Source organism: Lissotriton helveticus, chromosome 2_1, assembly GCF_964261635.1.
Source record: "Lissotriton helveticus chromosome 2_1, aLisHel1.1, whole genome shotgun sequence".
Classification (NCBI taxonomy): domain Eukaryota; kingdom Metazoa; phylum Chordata; class Amphibia; order Caudata; family Salamandridae; genus Lissotriton; species Lissotriton helveticus.
The window spans coordinates 630020212-630041521 of record NC_136059.1 but is presented as its reverse complement, the minus strand read 5'-3'; the positions used below and the strand labels follow the sequence as shown (position 1 = coordinate 630041521).

Below are 21310 nucleotides of genomic sequence, written 5' to 3'. Positions count from 1 at the left end.
GATCTTTTCCAGGGGACATGTACCCATACACGCTGGAAATGAGGCAGAATTGGTGGATTCGCATTCGCATCACCTTCCCTCCAAACCGGAGGAACCTCTCTCATAGGGTACTGTCTCGCTCTTTTTCCACCTGGTGCATCGTCTTCGTGACATGATCTAGAGACGTTTCCCTTACTCCTATAAGAGAGCAATAACTCTATCGCTTTCTCAACATCTGCACCTATAATCATACCTTCATAGAACTTAAAGCGTGTACGCCATAGTTCGTTCATTGTGTATTTGGGATCATTTGTCTTCACATCTTCGCCCAGATATACACACATTTCTTCGAATACGTATCTCTGAGTGGGTGCATTCCATTGACGGAAAACTTCCATAACAGACTGAACATCATATCTAACAGTATCCGTAATCCATTGGCGTGCTAGTTCATTCGGCACTTTTCTTTCCTCGTAATCAGGCAGTTGACTACAGGACTGTCTATGTTCTGTTTTAGGCATTGTTTTAGGCGACCCAAAGAAAGGTGAAAGCAGACCAGTGACGGTACCTGTCACTCTTTGTCTAATAGAAGGAGAACCTTGCGGAGGAGCAAGTGCATCGGAAAAAACAGGCTGAGGCAAAGAAGAAGTAGAGGCAATAGCAGAGGAAGTTGAAGTAGTAGCAGACGTAGTATCATAGACAATAGCTGGAGCTGTAGGCAAAGTTGTAGAAGTAGATGGAGTAGGTAGCAAAGATGGCGGCCCTTGAGAAGGCTGCGCCGGAGAAGTAGAAACCAGCTGAAGAGGAGCTGGCGTTCGTGCAAGAGCTGGGTTACGTGCGCCGGGGCGCGGTATAGTAAAATGCTTTGGCGTTGTAGTAGCGTCTAACGCATACGGTGGAGGTGAGCTTAATAAGTGGGACATTAATGGATCTTTCTCGGATCTCTCCTCTTGACCTTGTCCCTTATTTGGTAACATCGGGTAGCATTTATCTACTGCTAGTTTCTTGCTCCTAAGTATTTGTTCGTTTTCCTGCTCTTCCTCGTTATCCCTGTATGCAACGGCAGCTTGCACCATTGACATACCTCTTTTATTCTTTTTTGCTAATTTTATTTCTTTCTGTTTGGCGGCTTTGCGCCATAAGCGGAAAGAGTCAAACATCGCCGGCCGGGGTTTTCTCTTAAATAATTTGACCTCTAGGTTATCTAATATTTCTGAGTCGAAACTACCATATTGGGGCCATTTTAAAACACCATCCTTGCGGGTGTATTTTATCCACACTTCATTATATGTGATAGGACCTACGCCGTGTTTTACATAGAGCTCATATGTTGGAGTTCCAATCGGAGGAACCGGACAGGAATCCTCTAATCGGGAGTCCTTACTATAACCAAGACAAAACAAGTTTCCAAGTCTGCTAAAACCAGGCATCTTTGCTCACTAGTCTAGCTTCAAACTTCAAAGGATTATCTGTTACGATATTTCTCGTGAATACACAAGTCCTTCGGCTTTGGGGCTTGCAAGTACCAAATCAAAGCGTATCTCAAGGATACCAAAAACTAAGGACAAACTAAGGACTGGGAGACGCTCCACTTATACTTAACTGAAGTATTTGAAGATCGGTGACGTCGCTAGAAGACTCATCTATCGTTTCGCTCTACCAAGGATCACTGGGTCCAAAACAAGGCGATAGTCAGGGCAGCAGTCCTTCGTAGCCGTCGGGACGCGGGGAACCTCGCAGCAAAGACCTTCGGAACCACGTCGACATACAGGGGTCGCTGAAGTGGCTGGCCGTCCTCTGGAATTTTCACACGAAGCTCCTCACGAACATCTGGCTTGGACCGTCGCCGCTTGATACCGCCCCGAGTTGGGCGCCAACTGAGGTAACGGGTTTTTACGAACCCGTTTGGTGCCAGGGGATAACACCCGAAGACCTCTGAGTTCTCCCTTGTTCCGGACCACAGAAACACAGAGTCTTCTAGTCGAGTCAGAGATCAAGTTTTATTGGCAGCTACCAAGTAACAGGTGTCCTAGAAGCACGACAAACACGGGTCATGTGTTCTCAGGAGACTGTTCGTTTTTACAGAACCAGCCTTCTCCTTATATACAAAAATAATAGCTGCAAGCAAGAATTCTTGAGTTTATGATATGGCTATACACATATTTCTACAATAATACAAAAGAGCGAAGTCATGTAGGCAAGCCCGTATTTTAGATGTCCAATTCGTGATAGATTACCTAGCCAGGCCCGGAACTCCCATCAGATATCGGTGAAGCCCCAATAAAAGAAGGCACCTCCTAGTCATAAAACTGGCCATAAACAGGGAGCGTGGACAGGTGTGTATGTGTGTAGAAAACATGATCTGTACGCGGTGAATGGTTTGTGGTATGTTGTGCATTGATGTTATCGTGTTTGGCCACTGGGCGAGGAGCTGCCCAAACAGGTTTAGTTGGAGGCAAGGGAGTCAGTTGGGACAGGTCAGGGGGGAGTCAGGGAAGGTGGACGTGTCCTTTTAGATCAAGCTCAACCTTTAATTGACTTATCATGAGGGCAAGACACAAGATGGATACCGTTTACAAAATGGAGTCTGAGGGGTCGGGACGGAAACTACGATTCAGGGGTGTTAGCATGTCTCGATCATGACGCAAATGCATAGGAATGATGTCCTAATCATTATCGGTTCGTCTACACCAAATTCGTCATGGTACGTTGATGTTTCGGAACACGGGTATTGGACCCCGATACCGGGACAACGGTAGGGTCCAGAATTTGAGAACCACAGAAGAAGGAGAGTATTTTTCTTCAGAGGATCAGCCTCATTGATCTAAGGGGGAGAAGTTAATCAATTTCCTCAGACAGAAGAAAGTAAAGTAATTGTGCAGCCGGTTCATCACTTTTTTGGAAGCACTGGGGGCGCAATGGGCTTGTCCATATTTAAAAGACCACGTAAAGTCACTGTGCCTGACTTGTCATGGCTTTGTGATTATGGGCCCCTTTCATACATTACTCTGCATTAAAGGGGCATTCCCTGGGTGTTGCTGTGGGTTTTCCCATGCAACATCTATAGAACTTGACACATTCCTAAGTTTACAACATTTTGTAAAGCTGGGAATGTCTCAGAATCCCATGCCTCCTCAGGGGAGGGATAGGAGTAGCAACATATTTTTAAGTCTCCTCATTTTTTCCCCTTTCTGTTTTGAGAATGCAAACATTCACCCTTAGTCACAAACATCTGGGTTTAATCCATTGTTATTTTGCTCACCACCCCACCCCAGTTTGGACCCAGCTACATGCAAATCAGTCTTGACCCTGTTACTTATGGGAACAGTCCAGCCTGAACTGCCAAGCCACGCCCTCCCTGGACCGAAAACAAGCATCCATTTCACAGCATTCCCTTTGTTCATTTTAAGGGTAGCCATGGGCTAACTCTCCCACCTGTAAATGTAAATGTAAATGTAGTTGAGCTTATATAGCGCACAGCTACCCGCAGTGGGTTTCCCGGCGCTTGCTTAGGGAACCCGTCCTGGTATTCCCCTGTGAGATATCAGGGTATCCACAAGGTGAAAGTCAGGCATCCCGCCGCGAGGGGCCGTTGTGGAGATTAAGCAAGCTATTGCCCAGAGTCGCAGAGTTTGAACCCGAGAGTCGAGGAGGCACCGGGGCGAGAATTATCGAGTCCGTGGAATTTTTAGCCCAAGACCCGCCGAGGCGGGGAATTGAACCCTGGTCCAGGACCGATCTCAGCTTCCGGGTCTGCTGCCTCTAACCCCTGAGCCACACTTCTCCACCTGCAGCAAGCATTTGTGACAAAAAGGCTTCACTAGCCACACTTATTCCCCAACTGGCTTCTACTCAAAATTAGACATTGTCCTCTTACCCAACATACTAACTTCAATGTATTGAAACAAAACCATTATTTGTATGGCTTGCACAAGTATTAGATTCACATTGCCTTCCACTGGGAACCAAACACCACCTATGTGGCACTTGACTCTCTCAGGGGGGCAAAGCAGAGCAGTCCAAAGCATACTCAATGGATGTTGTGTGGGCTCGTAATCACCATTCACTGGCATGCAATAATAGCACTCAATAACTGATTGTCCAGTCAGTGTTTTTTTCTTTTGAAAAAGGAGAAGTACATTTATTACACACTATTCAATACTGCACAGTAATTTACAAATAAACATAAGGCTGATGTAAATACCTTTTGATTACATTGTATATTTGTCTCTAATTCCCTTAAGGGGTCAGGTTCACCAAACCTCATATCAAAAATCCTTATTTTAGGAGTAAATGAAATAATTAAATATAACTATGAATGAGAGCACTTATTGCTGACTATAAAGCATATGTGCATTAATCAAGAGTGGCTGTCAACATAATTACTTCGATAAAGCATTTACAGAATTTAAATAAGCATTTTTCATGGGTCTTTTTGTTCGTTCAGTAATTGCAACAGGAAAAAACACAATTATAAACTACATCCCTAGAGAGCATCACATTTTGAAGACAAACCACGTGCAACCATACATATCACTCCTAGAGGGTGTTGCACCACATGTACGTTGTTTTTAACCACCATCACGCCACAAGAACTGCAGCCATAGACTTGGCCACTAGAGAGTTCAGCACCCCAAGCTGAAAAGAATCAGATACTACATCCTAGGGAGTGTTTCAAAATGCTTACAAAGCCTGCCGTAGGCATCTTTTTTGGAGTCCCATCCAACTTATGGGTAGTACATTTTTAAACATGTTGTTAGGCTCCGTGGGAAAGTTACAATGTTCCTGCAGCTTCCTGGATCACCTTTGCTATCCTTGGTGGTGGCCCCTCCATCCTGGGTTCACCACAAAGAGCAAAACATGCAGTAAATATGTTATGCCTCCTTCACTCTGCTGACGTTGGGGGACATCACCCCTGGCTGCCCCACCGTCTCCCAACCCCCTAAGAACTCCTTTGTGCTGCTGCGGGAGCCAGCAGGTTTCTTCCACCTTGCCCACTTCAGTGGGGAAGGCGCTGTGGCTTGTGGTGGCCTCCTGCATCCTCCAGACACAACCCCTACATTCTTCTCATCTCGGGGCCCAGACAATGGGGTCCTGGACCCTGTCCTTCGCTTTCTTTATGTGGGGTGAGCAGAACAGAGGTCCCCCTCTTTTGCTGCCATAGGGGGCCTGGAGTTGGGGTCCCGGCCCCAAAATAAATAGGGTGGCCTAGGGAATGGGGCCCAAAGCCATGTGAATGCTGGGGAGGGGGCTGCATGCATGCCCCCTGGCATAAAAAAGATGAATTATTCTTGTGGTGACCCTCAGGCCTTAGTCCACCCCAAGGGATTAAAAGCAGCTGAGCAGGGGAGCTCCATGCGCTTTGGATCGTACGGGGGGGGGGTCAAAGGTAGAAATCATTTTTGTGCTGATATCTCAGGTCCCGCTGGGCTGTTTTGTGGGATCTTGGTCTCATTCTGCTCCTGGTTGAAAGGGCCTCCTGGCCTCAAAGGTGACTAACTTTGCCATCCTTTCTCCTTGGTTTTGTATGGGTCTCTGTCCTCCTTGGCACAGACTCCAGTGTTGAAGTGTGTTTATCCAATAAACACGCAAGGCAGTTTAAATCTAATACTTTGATTTAAGTATTAAGAATTCAATGTAATGACCCCATCCACAAGCGTCCGCCCCATTCTGCTGTTCTAAGATAACTTTCTAATGGACAACCGTCCTCCAAGGCTGGAACAGAGAACATGAGAGCCAGCTTGGAAGATGCACTTCTAGTGAGCATGTCACATAATGAACATTGACTGTAGAATACAGATTGTGGCACATGACCTCACAGTGAGGATATCACATCCCCCCCTTAATAATAACAAAGGACAAAACAAAGCAAAAACACACATAAAAAAAACACCTTATATTGTTAAATTCTCAACAAAGTATATACATGTCAAATTATTTCAGGTAACCTGTTTTTTTTTTACAATATACCTCTTCTGGCAGTGTAATCACTTGCATCAGTACACTTACTGCTGACACAACCTTCCACAATGTACTGTACAGGATCAGGACTGGAAACATTAGAACCCTGCAACAAATTACTTCTAGTGAAGTCTCCTCCTGACATGTCACAATGGTTGTTAACCACAGTACCTGACTGAGCGTGACCTTACCTTCAGAAAATTGACCATCCAAAACAATCTGTACCAGGGGTAGAAACAAATTACTATGAGGTTGCAATGTACTCCTCATAAGAGAGCTTTGAAATGTGTTCAATGTTACAAGATTCCTTTTTGCCCAACAATTTCTGCCTTCCAATCTTACTGAAGAGTGTGCAACTTTAGAAAGTTTGAAAGGCCCAAGGAATTGAAATTCAGTCTTCGATATTTTTGTTCTCATGTACTTTAACATAACCCAAGCCCTCACATTTGTTGAAATCATGATACATCTTCATCCTTTCCAGAGCGAATTTTACACTTTATCTAACTATCCATATTCACATGTTTATGTACATACTTGTCAGATTTGTCCCTCAACCAAGTAGGGCACAAACTAGTGTGGGGTTGCCTGCCATGTAAAATGCAAAATGGAGAAACTCCTGTTGTAGTATGAGGGGTATTATGTTATGCCCATACTTTCCTTCGAACAAATACCTTTACAGTTTCAGCACAAGGTAGTGCAGTCTGAAAACCCTCTTTGAGCAGGTGGTTGACCCTCTCCATTACCCACCATTAGCATGTGACATGCTAATGGTGGGTAATGGCACAAAGGTTGATGCCTCTCTTTTCCAAAAATAATTCCATCTTTTCTGAAATCAACTGGACACCACTATCAGTAACCAGTTCCTCAGGATAACCGTGTAGGCTAAAAATCTTTTTCCAATAATTGAATAACATCACTAAAGTAGGTTTCTGCTTCAAAGGCATGATAAATACACTTGGAAAAGTAGTCTATGAGCACTAATAAGTACTTACACCCATCTGGCAAAACCAACATTGCTCCAGTTAAATTCAATGCTACTTTAGACCATGGTGCCTAAGACAAAGGAGTGGGAAGGAGTGCAGTATGCTTCAATTTCCAATGAAACACTCTTGACAAGCATCCATAAAGGTGTCCAAATCTCTGTCCATGTATGGCTATCAAAAAACAAGATCTTAAGGACTCCTTTTTGGCAGTAGATACAAAATGTCCTCTATGTGCTAGATCCACATCTTTCTCTCTCAAAGTTACAGATACTGCAAATTTACCAGCACACAGCAATATACCTGTCTCCACAGTAAGCTTATCAGAAAGCTTACTAAAACAATACAAACCTTTAAATGCTTAACATCTGGCAATCTGTGTTGCATAAATTGCTTAGCTTTACTTAATACCTCATCCGCCTGAAATGCATTATTCAATTTCATTTCTGAAATGACACCCTGATAGCTGTCTACCACATCAATGCTAGCCACAGCGATTCATTCCCTAGTAAATCATCAATGAGAGAACCACCATTTTCATGCATGGGAATCGAGATAAACAGTCTGCTCTAGCATTGGTGTTACCAGGAATATATTTTACAAGAAAATTAAACTGCTGTCAAGTAGACAAGAATCTGATAAGTCGTGACAATGCTGAGGATGTGCATATATCTACTAATAGATAACTCAGAGGTTTGTGATCTGTGCATAGTACAAATGTTGTACCCCTTGCATAAGTTATTAATTTCTCAATTGCCCATGCGGATGCAAGTGTCTTTCTTTCAATGGTGCTATACTGTTTCTCCACATCAGACAACACCCTAGAGGCAAAAGCAATAGTGGCCTTCATACTAGCAGCAAGGTGGCGCAAAATGGCGCCAAGTCCCACCGCACTAGCATCAACTATTATAATATATTGCTGACCACTAATGTAAGATTTCAATGCTGGGAGTTTAGCTAATATTTCCTAGATCTCTACAAAACACTTTTGGTCATCCAGTCCCTACACAAACGTTTCTTTTTTTGTGAGCATCCATTTCAGTGGTTCCATAAGGGTGGTATATACACAGACAAATCTGGCATATTAATCAATTAACCCTAAAAAAGATTTTAACTACTCTTTGCTGCTAGGAGGGGAAATGTCCCTTAGCACTTTAAGCAAATCATCCTTTAAGCGGGTCTGGGGCCTTGGTCAGGGTTGTGTCGTCAATGTCCCTGCCTGTCTTGGTGCACATGAGTAATAAAGTCAGGATAGATGACAAAAACTAAGCCTCCTCTCCTTTATTCTTGTTTTTTCTATATTACAGAAAATCCTCTAAAAACAGAAATCAAGATATAAAGACAGGTGAGAGCATTACGCCTCACACTTTTGCATGGAGTGCGTGCACCAATACAGGTAGGGACATTGACGAGATAGCCCTGACCAAGCCCCAGATCCAGTTGGGCTCATAGCAGGGGCTGATACATGTTGGCAGTAAATAGAGTGTACAATTAATCAATTGTCTTTCAATAGAAACCCTCAATATTCATGGTTTTATTCATACCCCAGGTAGCCATTCAATAAAATAAAACGTTGGGTATACCTTGAGATATTTTTAACATATCACTTTTCTGGGTCCCTGCGTATCCAGTTTTCCTTTATGTAAGAACTCTCATTTCCAGCTATGGTTGAGTCCGCCCTGGTAGTATCATCTTACCAGGGTGTGGATAGGCACCAATGATGAAACATGTCACGATAAGTAAGTAAGGCGTCTACTCCAAAATCTTTGGATACCCCACCAGAAGGCAAGAAAGTAAGCAGAGAGTACACCTGACATCCTGTTATGAAAAGAGAGCTGGATATAGTTCCAAGAAACCCTTGTTTAATCAGTTGCCTGTGTGATTGTAATGTTCAGTAGTGGGAGAGTGCAACAGATTTCATTTTCGCTCCCTCTCCAGTATTGATTACAAATGCATGAGCAATAACCACAACTTATATAATGCAGGTACTGGGGCAACCCCCTATAACCATCATGGGAGCACCAGGCATTACCCTTATGAAAAAGATTACGAAGGAGTAACACATACAAAGATTAAGCTAGGGGGCCACACCCATGTTTCACAATACATTAAAAAGTCAATGACAGAGAAGTAATAGCCTCACAATATTATACACATTTGACCCAAAACACCCAATTTGTATACACATCCAAAAGACCCAGCCACTGTGGGTATAAAATCAGGGTACTACACAATGAGTATGATTAAATAAGACCACTGTGTAAAAACCCATTTGAAGTGTTGGATAACTGTCTGGGACGACTACATTCTTTAAGAGACCCCCTTACTCTCTTTCCTGTGATAACAAATTGCAAAACTTTGTGTGATTTAAAAAAAAAAACATTTGGGAACAGTCCTTATTTTTAACTTTAACTTCCAGCACACCACTGACAGCACGACAACGAGGTCATCAGTAGCGCCACTTAGAACCAGCACAGATCCTGTAAATATTGCACGCTGAGCCCTCACCAGTGCTCAGCGGCGGTCTGGAAGACTCTAACATTAGGTGTATCGATGGTGCCTGATTCTTGACAAAGTAAGTGAAAAACAGATGCATGGTTGAGTGAGTGTGAGCAAAATGGACAAAACTGATTATCCGGCTGTCTCATGCACAACTGAGCCCCACGATATGCAACATGTATGGGTTACAAGTATGTACATGATGAGCAGTAGTGTTTGTTGTGTATCTCCAATGCGAACTGCAGGGAGCGTCGCACAGTATGATGCAAAGAAAAGGGGAGTGACCAAGGTAAATTTCCAAATGTACCTTGACAAATTGTATTGTACGATCACGGGCATATTCTCAAGGATTTATTGCTGAGTTATCGGCACTTTATCGCAGCCAAAGTGCAATAAATTTATCGCCGCATTCACAAGCTGGTGCTAACAGCCCATATCACCAGTTTACCTGCAACAGTAGCCGCAAAAAACATTGCCGCAGATGACCCCGCAACTATCGCTAATGAGATGCAGAGTAGGCGTTCCCGTGCACAAAGCTGCAACAACACCACTCCGCAACATTCAAAATGACCAGCCAGATCGGCGATGAGATCCCAAAACAGGCAATAAGGCATGTTAGCAGCAGGGAATTAACACCTGCTCTGATATGGTGTAAAGTCAGACAACAGCCTTCACCAGAAAAGAGAATCCAGCCCAGAGCCACACCTGAAGATCAATAGATGCCATTGAGCCTCTGATCAAGCAGCTCGGAACCCCAACAGGGCCACAACACCCACCGCCACCAACCCCAGGACCCCCCCGGACCACAACAGAGGCAACGCAGACAAAGACAGCGACCTTCAGAAAAAGCACCAACCTCACAGACCCAACACCAGAGAAAGTCATTTCCCACTACAGGCTCAAATGGACAACCATCCTCTGCATCCTGAACATCATGCCCACAGGCAGATGGTACCAACACAGCGGACAACAAACATCCCACCTGAGACAAAGCTGCTGGCTGTGCCGCACTTGTTGGCCTCTGGTAGCTTCCAACCAACAACCGCCAGAGTCGGAGGAGTCTAACAGCCAGCCCAATCCAAGCCCCTCACAACGGTCTTGAATGACATCATCAGCTTGGTACCCCACTACCTATACTTCTCCCACACTGTACAGGAACAGATGGAGACCAAGCAAGGTGGCTACACCATAGCTGGCTTCTCACACGTGTCAGGGGGCAATTGACTGCACACATGTCCTACATGTGCCCCCTGGCAACACTGCACACAATAACCGCTACAGAAAGCACACGCATTCCATCAATGTGCACGCAATAGTGGACCACCGGGGAATCTCCACGAACTTCGTCACCCACTACCGAGGCAGTGTGCATGATTCTTACATCTACCGACAGTCCATCATCAACCAGTACTACCAGGATGGCAACCATGGAAATGCACTGCTCGTTGGCAAGTACCAAATGAACACACAACACACCTCAACTCCACGCAGGCAATTCACAACACTGGGACTGCACATGTTACAAACTCACATACAATATGACGAACAACATGCCCAGACACGACAGCACAACTTACTGTAGGAACCTGGGCCAGCCATGTACATTAGTCATTAACGGCATTGCTCCTCAGCCACATGATAGCAGATTGTGTGGAGAGGTGGGGACCAGGCATGTGGGAAGGAGGCAAGAGACCCATGAAAGAGAATGTACACAATGCCAAGTGTGGCGAGGATGTGCTGGCCAGACTGCAGCATGCAGACCACACACATATCCATGTCAACATACACCGCTGGAGTATGGAGTGTAGTGGATAGTGGACACAACCATGTCACCCCAGCCAGTGGGAAAGATTGCGGAAATGTAGCTTGTTATGTTCCCCCCCGTAAGCGTGAGCAGAGTGGGCTGGCCCGGCGTCTGGCAGGCCTGCGTAGGGGTGTGAACAAAAAGCATGTAACTCTGGGCGTGGTTCTCTTCCAGAATTCCCAATGTCTCTGCCAGGGCAGCGCCTCTAACCCCACCACAAGGCCGACTCCGTCGCCTGTGATCCTGTGCACCTGCTACACCCCAGGCCGCTGGTCCTCAAACCCGTCTTGCCCGCTCCTGTGCACCCAGGCCTTACTGCACATCTGCCGACACCGGTGTGTGTCAAAGAGGGCCCACCACGTGCTGGTGCACGCTCCAAGCCCAAGGCTCGAAAGCCTGGAAGCCTCCTCAAACCATCATGGCCTCTGCAAGCAAGGCCAGCAGTACTCCTTTCTCCTTGACATACTCCGCCGGCATACACAGTGGACTACTTGGTCACACATTTAGAACTGAGTCTTGATTACACTATGGCTGAGTATATTTTTTATGGCAGAGTGTATATCACTATACTCCCTTCGAGTTGGTGCCACCAAGCCTATGTATAGCATTCCAACCACACATGTGTGTGGGCCCATGCGGACTACTGCCTTGGGCCACACTGCGCTCAAGTAGGTTACACATTTTGAACTGAGTCTTAATTTCTTCATGGCAGAGTTCATATCATTGCACACAAGGAGAGGTGTAAGACGAAGACACGTGTCAGTCAGGAGGAAAAAAGGATCATTGTTATGGAGGTGATCAAACACTATCAAAACGTGAAAACATGGCTTTTTCCTAAAATCTAACTCCAACTCATGATATCCCTTCTGCCCATGATGCACAGTGTCTATCAGCTATATGAACACAGCGCCAGGATGCCCGTAGGGTTGCAGAGCGCTCTATAAATACTATAAATATAAATATAAAATATAAAATATCAACAACTGCCCTGGAGCCACTAACTCTGTGCATCACGAGCCAACGACACATGGCTTTGGGCCCCTGCTGATCACTGCCTCCGGCCTACACTGTGGTCGAGTAGGTCACACATTTGGGACTGAGTCTTGATTTCGCAATGGCAGAGTTCATATCATTGTACCGGTCTCATCGCAGACTGCATCCACTCTCAACCCTGGGGCCGCTAAGTCTTTCTCCCGACATTCATGGACACTCTCAGATTGAACTTTGGTGGTATCCGAGTCTTTGGACTGGGAGTTGTCTTCATCCTCATGTAGATGATACCGACGTGGTGGTAATGAGGAGGCAGTAGCATTCCACTCCTCAATTTGCCGCTTCCAAATGGCTTCTGCCCTCTGCATCATGCCCTGGAGGACACCTTCCACTGTCCCCCGCAACCCTCCTCCACATTCACCTTCGATATCGATGAGGACCCACTCAGTCCGTGTGGCCCTACCTCAGTGCACCGCTAAGTACAGTCCTGTGGCAGTGTGCCTGTGCTGGCCGCAGTGCATCCTGGGCCACTAACTCTGTGCAGCTCAAGTCAGGCACCCTGTCTTCTGAGATATTGGATGGCCTCTGAGACAATGGCCTTGGGTTCATCAACGCCATGTGTATGTGGCCCTGCACTGTCCGCTGCCTTCGGTCTCCACTGCGGTCCATCACCGCCAGGACCACCTCCAACTGCCAGAGTGCAAATAGTCATACTGGAAGACTAACTGAGTTGCTCACACCTGCTGTGGATGCCATCATCTGCCTGATACCCTGCTCAGCACTCCATGTGCCACTAACTCAGTGCACCACAACTCATGGACCATTTCAGATTGAGTTGTGTGCTGTGGAGAGCTCACGCAGCAACGTCAACTCAGGCAGTGTGGGGGACCTGGGACCATGATGAGGAAGATGATGTAGGTGTAACACACCCCACTGCAGCTGCATCGGGAATATCCCAAAGGGACCCAATCCTAGACATGTTCTTCACATGAGCTCGCTCACCTCTAGTGCCCCAATCTCAGTGCACTGCATATCACGGACACTTCTGTTTGCATATTGGGTGACCTCTGTACTTCCTCCGGCTACCACCATGATGCACCACAGTTGTATCTGTTATGCTGGTGTTTTCTGTTTCAGTTTTAATAGTGTTCACTGTACAAGTTGTTGCCAGCACCAACAACTCTTTACAGGCTGGCTTACACTCACCCCACACACATCCAGCACAGGCGTCACTGTATTGACACTGCCAATAAAGGGGCCAGGAGCACATGCCCGTAGCCAGTTCCACAAACTATCTGCATGTGTCAGTGTGGTCATAATGTATGCATGAGAGCCCCGGGCCCTACAACATTGCATTGTGCTGTGTACAGCGGGCGCAACCTTGTCACCGCTGGCAGTAGGTAAGACCACGGACATGTAGCTTTGTCATCACCAACTCAGTACGTAAGAGGAGTGGCCTCGGCTGTCGTACAGAGGTCCGGCCTGGGTGTGTGAATGATGATCCTTAGGGCTCCGGGAGTTTTTAATTACAGAAAATGTGCAAATGCATGTGTCACTGTCACAGTGAGGGTCTCCTTTGTGGGGTGTAGGTGGTCCCTGATGGGACTTAGACACCCATGTATGTGATCTAGTTCTGCTTCGCCGAGCTCTGACCCCACCCGCACCTGTTCGGCCACCTCCTTTTGGCATTCTAACACCTGACATTGGAATGTGATGTGTGCCTCCATGAAGTTTTGGGAGCCAGCCGTGGTGGCGGGTGCTTCCTGCTGTGTCGTCTGTGTAGGGGCTGGGGTCTCCTCAATGTAGCTTGGCTGCCCTGTTCCTACGGGTGGGTTGCCTAAGATGTCCATGAGCTGTTGTACGGCGTCGGTGTCGAAGGTGTGGTGGTCCTCTCCAGCATCACTGATGAGTTGTCTGATCTGCTCTGCTGGAGGTGTTGTTTGTCCCTCTGCAATGTGAAGGGGAGATGCATGTTGACATTGTGTTGACATATATGTTGGCACATTGTTCTCATTTACATGCACACTGTAGGTACTGTATGAAAATGTACATTGTGATTGTTTGGGAGGTGCTAGATATTTGATGCGGGACAGTGGACATTTGGACTACATGACGGATGTGAGGTTGCACATGTACATTTCAATCTCACATTTTCCTGCTATGTTAGATGTGATTGGACTGTGTCCTGCAGTGTTGGTGTTGCACTTTGTACCGCAGTGTCGTCGGATGTGCTGTTATTACTATATGCATGTGATGCAGTATGCCACGGAATCTTGACATGGTCCTACGTCATTGTGGCTGTGCAGTGTGCTACACATCGTTGTGCATGTGTGCCATGGTGCCCATCTCCCCCATCCCCCAGGCCCTGGTTGTTACTCACCCTGTTGATGTTGCATCAGGTCCTATCGAGCTGTGTCCATACTCCAACTCCTTGCACCGTCTCCACACTGATGACTGTGGCCTCCATTTCCTCCAGCTCCTCCTGTGGCCCTGGACTCCCACCACCTGTCGCCATTGCTGCCTTTCTGTTGGCAGCGGGTTTGTGCTTGGTTTGGCTTTTCACATTATGCCAGTACCTCTTGGCCTCCTTCATTGATCTCCTCAACACTCCGACTGCATTCACGTTTGTCAAATTGGCCTTCAGTTGATGGTCGTGTTCGGTCACCTCCGTGATGCTGATATAGTTTTCCTGCAGACTGCACCCCGTCTTCCTCTTCTCCTTCGCCTTCCCCGACCCGAGGTTCCTTGCCGGTAGTCTGTGGGGCTTGTGGGGTTCGCGTTGGCCTCTGCACTCGGCCTGGGTGCATCCATGGTGCTATGCAATTTGATTTTGTTTTGGTGTGTTCTTTTTAATGCTTTTATAGTGTATTTTCCCACTTGTTGCTTTTTTTAATGATTTCTGTATCGCGATTGGCCTCATCGCAACTTTTTTTGCATTTGTGTTTCGCATTTTTGTGGCATTGCGTTGAATTCACGCAATAGACTGCGATGTGAAGAATTGCGTTAAGCAAATTTTGCAGTAATTATCACACATTCTTGAGAATATCCCTCAAAAGGTCCGTTCTGACCTCACTAAACATCTTGGCTTGTTTACGCTGACTCTAACTTTGTGATGTATGTAGGGTATAGCATGAGCGTGTACAAACAATGCAAATGTGAAAAACAATTCACTGACCACGAGTAGATCCAAAAATTAACATTAAGGCACAGAGGCATATTGAACAACAATTACAGAAGGCCTCTGGCTGGAGCTTTAAAAAATGTAAATTTAAATCACACGTTGTGAAACCAAAAGAATAAGAACGCCACCAAAATGTAAAAGTAGGATTTGCCAACGGAAACACACAGACAAAAAATGATGGTCCACATGAAGCTTGGTAATTCATACACAAAGTAAAAGAATAGCTATATTATGCAGCCTAATCACCAATGACTCTATCTATATATACATTTTCATCTGTATTGTATATTTGACTGTCTTTCCCCTGATAAGAGTGTGACTATAAGATGACACTACGCTCCAGATCCACATAACCCTTGAGAGACCCAGAATAAGTGTAAGCAGCGAGTTTGCACGATCGTTCTGAACAACGCTTAAGCACTAATAATATATTTAGCATGATAGGTTGCTTTGCATGGCATATGCATTGATATTAGCATTTCCCCTTTCTAAAACCACCATGTAAGAAACAAATAAACAAAGGTCACCTACCAATGATACTGCTATGTGACAATATCATCACCCTGCACCTTATGATCACTTCATACTTCTTAGCATAAGGGAGGAAGCCTAACTCAGGAGTAGTAAGCCTGGATCCCGACATGATTACAGACAAGCGAATCACTATACATCCTTACTAAATTCAGACTAGGACCACAGATCATTCACAACTATGACATATTAGTTCTTTGGATCCACCTTCTTAACCTCGCTGAAAACCTTCTTGTCTCTTAGGTAACCCCCAAGGACAGAATATTGAAACAGGTGAGAGCCTTAGGTCTTAAGTATGTGCATGGTATGTATGTGTAGCAAACCAGGGATACATCAAATAGCCTGACGAAGGCCCCAGACCCGAATGAGCTCTTAGTGCAGGCCGAAAAATGTATGCATCTACACAGTAGGTTTAATTGAACAATTATATTCAATATCGAACTCTAAAAAACTTTGTATTCCTACCTCAGTTACCCTATGAATAAAGGAATGCTTTGGGTATACCCATGAGAATTTTTAAGATTCTAATTCTCTTCTTGAACCCTGCTTACCCAGGCAGATTTAATCTAACATCTCCTATTCTGATTTTTATCATTCTACCAGCAATGTGGACAGGTGCCGACGATGTGTCACGATTTAGTGAGTGAGTTGTCTCCTCCAATATCTTTCGATACCCAAGGGGTAGTAGGAAGATCCTTCCTCCTAAAATAGGAGCCATACTTCTCTAAGGTTATAAGGGTCACACAAAACAATTTACTGTGACTACTGGACATAACAGAAGCATCACTCTTCAGAATACTCCAAAATTACAATCACTCTCCAGCCAAAACAGCACATCGCCACATTCCACCAAAATCAAACCCGCCCCAAAAAACAGGCTATGTAGTGATATTTTGCAAGGTCTTGCATGACTTTTTTGAAACAATGGCGAGGGCAACATAGATAAATGCCAATGTGCAGGAAAAAATAACTCACTTGCATATGAAAGACTGTTAAAGACACTTGGCACAAGAATACAATGATTAGACACATTTCCAAAGATATATTTGTCATAGGAAATTTCAAAACACATATGTATGTGCAGTAAAACAAGAAAATAAATTGCCTTACATATATCATAATAAATTAGGAAGTAGATACATATTTTAATTTGATACTGCTAAGGGCCCGATTAAGATGTCGGACGGACCTGAGTCGGTTGGACATAGGTAAGGAACCGTGACCGACCGACCTACTGTTGTCGGTTACTGCCCTGCAAGTACGATGCAACCGAACCCTATTCGGTCACAATCATATGTTACACAATGGGAGCATACATTCCTCCTGGAATGCATGCCCGCATTGTGAAATGCGAAATTGTGAAATTGTGAAATTGTGGGGTGCAGTTCATCCATGCACCCTGTGGGTGGCATCCCAAGGTGCCGGCCACCAGGTGCAGGGATCAACAGAGGGGCTCCTTAGGTGCACCCAGGTCGCCATTCGGCAGCCTCGCACCTATGGGGCCCTACTGGGGGGCCCCAAAGACAGTTTCTGACTGCCTTTTCGTGTCGTAAACACCGGCACGAAAAGGCAGTGAAAAACTGCAATCGTACTCCCTCTGTAGTAAAGGGGCAGCCGGTGGAGTACTGAAGGATTTCCGGACGGCGGATGGGCTCTCGGAGCCCGTCGTAAGCCATCCAGAAATTCAAGTTGTATTCCTTTCCGACCGAGGCCATAAGAATGGCTCGGTCAGAAAGGAATCTGCCGGCACATTCCGATACGGGTGGAAGGGCTCCGAGCGTCGTTTGGAGCCCTTCCATCCAAAATCGGAATCAGCCCCTAAATGTTGTTTTTTTTTTCATTTGTATACCAGATTAGGAAAAGCAGATGCCATGCAAAGTAGATCCACATATCCCACGTTTTTCTGTACTTTGTCTTTGTTCCTGCTTAAAGTCATTGAAGGTGCATCTACTGATTAAGAATTTAAATGTAAATACAGATGGTATATTTGCTATAAAAATGATCAATATGCTCTTTTCAGTTGAAAAGATATCAAACACTTTGCATTGGTTTTGCATTACTTTGATCCTCCCACAGGCGTCCGGTCCCGAGAGCTCTGGTGGTCCTGCCCGTGCCTGAGGCCCAGCCGAGAGCCCCTGAGCCGTGCGTGGGCAGGCGGGAACCCTACCGCAAAGGTTTGGGGTGAAAAGATGGGAGTCCTTTCGGTCCCGGCCATCTGGTTGCACCTCACCCCTCGACCATTTGGTCGCACGCAATGCTTTCCAATGGCGTATCCAGATGGTCGGACCGGCCTGGAAGTCCTGATGAGGACTCATTTGCCTCCCGGATCCCAGCCAGGGCTCCAGGAGGTCAGGCACATTCCCACCTAGGGTCCCCTGAGCATCGCGGTGCGCACAGGTTCCCAGAAAGAGGGGTAGCCTTCCTCCAGATTACTAGGGGCAGGGTATGCCGGGACAGCCCTCCCGGGCTGGCAGTTCTCTGCCGGGGACCAGATGGGCTATGCCCGGACCACGCCTCCCTAGGAGTCCGGGGCTCCCTCCTCCGGCCCACGGCATGGAAAAGTGCCCAAACAATGTTCCGCGGGCCCAGGGAGGATTCCCCTTTGCCTCTGGGAGCCCTGGCTGGTTCCACAGGACCCACCTGGCCCTGGGTCGGGTGCTCCGGCCCTGGGCCCCGTTCCTCGGCCTCCTGGGACGGGGTTCCGTTGTGCTTGGGGAGCCTCCCCTTGCTTGGCTGGGTTCAGGAGCTCTGGCCGGGGCCCCTCTGGACCTTCTGACTCAAGAACCTGCCACCTGGCAGGAGACCCTACCCAGCAGAGCGAAGGCCGATTGGCCCCTACAGCTCGTGCCCCCCCAGTGTTCTGACCCAAGTGAAATGGGTTGGGTGGCACCAGGCCTTCAGATGCTGCTGCCCAGCAGGTCCGAAGGCCCCGCGTGCCATGCCGTCACCCCTCTCTGCCCAGCACATTTCCACAGCAGCTCGTTATGACCAATCCGAGGGGTGCTGCCACCACCAGGCTCCAGCACCCCTGCGTCTCACTCAGGCTGTGCCTCGGCCTACCTCTACCTCCTGGGGGAAATGGCTTGGCCTGCCGGTGCCCATGTGACGCACCTCTTCACACCCCTCCAGTGAGCCCTCCCACCCAGGCGGGTGGGCTCCTTCCCCTGGCAGGCTTCTGAGAGGGAGTGGTGTGTGAAGGTTGCTGGTCAGGGAGATGGGCCCCTGGCCCCCACCCCATCAGCAGGTGTGGCTACCTGGTTGATCCTGCCAGTAGCATATGCTTGTCTCAAAGATTAAGCCATGCACGTGCAAGTACACATGGCCAGTACAGTGAAACTATAAATGGCTCATTAAATCAGTTATGGTTCCTTTGAACGCTCCATCTGTTACTTGGATAACTGTGGTAATTCTAGAGCTAATACATGCCGACGAGCGCTGACCTCCCGGAACGTGTGCATTTATCAGACCAAGACCAATCCGGGCTCGCCCGGCAGCTTTGGTGACTCTAGATAACCTCGGGCCGATGGCACGTCCCTGTGACGGCAATGATACATTTGGATGTCTGCCCTATGAACTTTTGATGGTACTTTCTGTGCCTACCATGGTGACCACGGGTAACAGGGAATCAGGGTTCGATTCCAGAGAGGGAGCTTGAGAAATGTCTACCACATCCAAGGAAGGCAGCAGGCGCGCAAATTACCCACTCCCGACTCGGGGAGGTAGAGACGAAAAATAACAATACAGGACTCTTCTGAGGCGTTGTAATTGGAATGAGTACACTTTAAATCCTTTAACAAAGATCCATGAGAGGGCAAGTCTGGTGGCAGCAGCCGGGGTAATTCCAGCTCTAATAGCAATTATAAAAGTTGCTGCAGTTAAAAAGCTCATAGTTGGATCTTGGGATAGAGCTGGCGGCCCGCCGTTAGGCGAGCTACTGCCTGTCCCAGCCTCTGCCTCTCGGCACCCCATTGATGATCTTGACTGAGTGTCCTGGGGGTCCGAAGCGTTTAGTTTGAAAAAATGTGAGTGTTCAAAGCAGGCCGGTTGCCTGAATACTTCAGCTAGGAATAATGGAATAGGACTTCGGTTCTCTTTTGTTGGTTTTCGGAACTTGCGTCATGGTTAAGAGAGAGGGATGGCCGGGGGCATTCGTATTGTGCCACTAGAGGTAAAAGTCTTGGACCGGCGCAAGACGAACCAAAGCGAAAGCATTTGCCAAGAATATTTTCATTAATCAAGAATGAAAGTCAGAGGTTCAAAGATGAACAGATACCGTTATAGTTCCGACCATAAACGATGCAGACTATAGATCCGGCGGCGTTATTCCCATGACCCGCCGAGCAGTTTCCGGGAAACCAAAGTCTTTGGGTTCTGGGGGGTGTATGGTTGCAAATCTGAAACTCAAAGGAATTGATGGAAGGGCTTAGTGGGTGGAGAGATTTGTCTGGTTAATTCCGATAACGAACGAGACTCCTCCATGCTAACTAGTTACGTGACCCTCAGCGGTGAAGTCACTCCTTCACCTCACATTCCACTTTTGTGCTTAATATTCCGATAGCCCTTTCCAGCTTCATCCAACAGTTTTATTCATAACTCACTATTACTCTTCAAGTTAATCGCATGTTCTCCTTGTTATCATGTAAATATGCTGATATATATGTAGTGTTCTAAATGCTAAGGTCCTGTATGTTTTCTTGTTATTTGTTGACAGGCCCCTGATGAAGGGTTAGCTTTTCTTAACCCGAAATGCATTGGGCATACCCAAAAACTGCGAAATTGTCATGAATGCAATGGATTTTCGATAATACTTATGAACTATCAAAAAAGAAATGAACTATTAAAAAGTATTTTGTGAACAATATTTTGGATACAGTTTTATATTTATGTGGTATGACATAATATCATTTAAACACAACCAGTGAGTGAAGAAACTTGTGTTTCATTTGAAAGGAGCGCGTCCTTAGTGGTTGGTAGACCACAGTGGGTATTAGTTTATGGTATGTAAATTGTCCAGGAAGACACAGCCCGGAGGGTGTGTCAGGGAAATTCAGAAGTTGAGTGGGAGCCAGTGTAAACGTCGAGGCTTCCGATATCTGTGACTAACTGCAGACATGTGGGGAAAAAAGAAAGGTGGATATTATCAACACATGGCAATTATTATCGCAATTTGCGTATTGCGTGAAATTTTTTATCACCATCGAAAGCCGGAATCTATTGCCGTATTAGCAGAGTATTAGCACCACGCCGCTAACAGGCGATAGTTTCCTTTTCCGGAGGAAATGGAGGGCGATAGATTTAACGTGATGGTGATAAAAAGTAACACAATAACGTGAAAAAAGTGGCAGTGGGCCAATGAGCGACAGAATCCAATCGCTAATTGTCGCC

The 21310-nt window shown here is 46.5% G+C and overlaps 1 pseudogene; it reads left to right on the top strand.

The window, feature by feature from the left end:
• The first annotated feature begins 19176 nt into the window (after nucleotides 1-19176).
• LOC144820693 (18S ribosomal RNA) lies at nucleotides 19177-20389 on the top strand (annotated as a pseudogene).
• Nucleotides 20390-21310: the final 921 nt, after the last annotated feature.